Genomic DNA, 2,380 nt, shown 5'->3' with positions numbered 1-2,380 from the left:
ACAGAATTGTTACTCAGGGACAGACACAGACTTGTTACTAAGGGACAGAGAATTGTTACTGAGGGACACAGAATTGTTACTCAGGGACAGACACAGAATTGTTACTGAGGGACACAGAATTGTTACTGAGGGACACAGAATTGTTACTGAGGGACACAGAATTGTTACTCAGGGACACAGAATTGTTACTCAGGGACAGACACAGAATTGTTACTGAGGGACACAGAATTGTTACTGAGGGACACAGAATTGTTACTGAGGGACACAGAATTGTTACTCAGGGACAGACACAGAATTGTTACTGAGGGACACAGAATTGTTACTGAGGGACACAGAATTGTTACTCAGGGACAGACACAGAATTGTTACTGAGGGACACAGAATTGTTACTCAGGGACAGACACAGAATTGTTACTGAGGGACACAGAATTGTTACTGAGGGACACAGAATTGTTACTCAGGGACACAGAATTGTTACTCAGGGACACAGAACTGTTACTCAGGGACACAGAATTGTTACTCAGGGACAGACACAGAATTGTTACTGAGGGACACAGAATTGTTACTCAGGGACACAGAATTGTTACTCAGGGACACAGAACTGTTACTCAGGGACACAGAATTGTTACTCAGGGACACAGAACTGTTACTCAGGGACACAGAATTGTTACTCAGGAACAGACACAGAATTGTTACTGAGGGACACAGAATTGTTACTGAGGGACACAGAATTGTTACTCAGGGACACAGAATTGTTACTCATGGACACAGAAATGTTACTCAGGGACACAGAACTGTTACTCAGGGACACAGAATTGTTACTCAGGGACACAGAACTGTTACTCAGGGACACAGAATTGTTACTCAGGGACAGACACAGAATTGTTACTGAGGGACACAGAATTGTTACTGAGGGACACAGAATTGTTACTGAGGGACACAGAATTGTTACTGAGGGACACAGAATTGTTACTCAGGGACACAGAACTGTTACTCAGGGACACAGAATTGTTACTCAGGGACACAGAACTGTTACTCAGGGACACAGAATTGTTACTCAGGGACAGACACAGAATTGTTACTGAGGGACACAGAATTGTTACTGAGGGACACAGAATTGTTACTGAGGGACACAGAATTGTTACTCAGGGACAGACACAGAATTGTTACTGAGGGACACAGAATTGTTACTGAGGGACACAGAATTGTTACTCAGGGACAGACACAGAATTGTTACTGAGGGACACAGAATTGTTACTCAGGGACACAGAATTGTTACTCAGGGACACAGAATTGTTACTCAGGGACAGACACAGACTTGTTACTAAGGGACAGAGAATTGTTACTGAGGGACACAGAATTGTTACTGAGGGACACAGAATTGTTACTCAGGGACAGACACAGAATTGTTACTGAGGGACACAGAATTGTTACTGAGGGACACAGAATTGTTACTGAGGGACACAGAATTGTTACTGAGGGACACAGAATTGTTACTCAGGGACAGACACAGAATTGTTACTGAGGGACACAGAATTGTTACTGAGGGACACAGAATTGTTACTGAGGGACACAGAATTGTTACTCAGGGACAGACAAAGAATTGTTACTGAGGGACACAGAATTGTTACTCAGGGACACAGAATTGTTACTCAAGGACACAGAATTGTTACTCAGGGACAGACACAGAATTGTTACTGAGGGACACAGAATTGTTACTGAGGGACACAGAATTGTTACTGAGGGACACAGAATTGTTACTCAGGGACAGACACAGAATTGTTACTGAGGGACACAGAATTGTTACTGAGGGACACAGAATTGTTACTCAGGGACAGACACAGAATTGTTACTGAGGGACACAGAATTGTTACTCAGGGACAGACACAGAATTGTTACTGAGGGACACAGAATTGTTACTGAGGGACACAGAATTGTTACTCAGGGACACAGAACTGTTACTCAGGGACACAGAATTGTTACTCAGGGACACAGAACTGTTACTCAGGGACACAGAATTGTTACTCAGGGACAGACACAGAATTGTTACTGAGGGACACAGAATTGTTACTGAGGGACACAGAATTGTTACTCAGGGACAGACACAGAATTGTTACTGAGGGACACAGAATTGTTACTCAGGGACACAGAATTGTTACTCAGGGACACAGAACTGTTACTCAGGGACACAGAATTGTTACTCAGGGACACAGAACTGTTACTCAGGGACACAGAATTGTTACTCAGGGACACAGAACTGTTACTCAGGGACACAGAATTGTTACTCAGGAACAGACACAGAATTGTTACTGAGGGACACAGAATTGTTACTCAGGGACACAGAATTGTTACTCAGGGACACAGAATTGTTACTCATGGA

The sequence above is a fragment of the Staurois parvus genome, unplaced genomic scaffold (genome assembly GCF_062004578.1).
Source record: "Staurois parvus isolate SC_StPar_1 unplaced genomic scaffold, SC_StPar_1.0 ptg001597l, whole genome shotgun sequence".
Lineage (NCBI taxonomy): Eukaryota > Metazoa > Chordata > Amphibia > Anura > Ranidae > Staurois > Staurois parvus.
The sequence above is the reverse complement of the archived record's forward strand: the minus strand, read 5'-3'. Positions refer to the sequence as shown.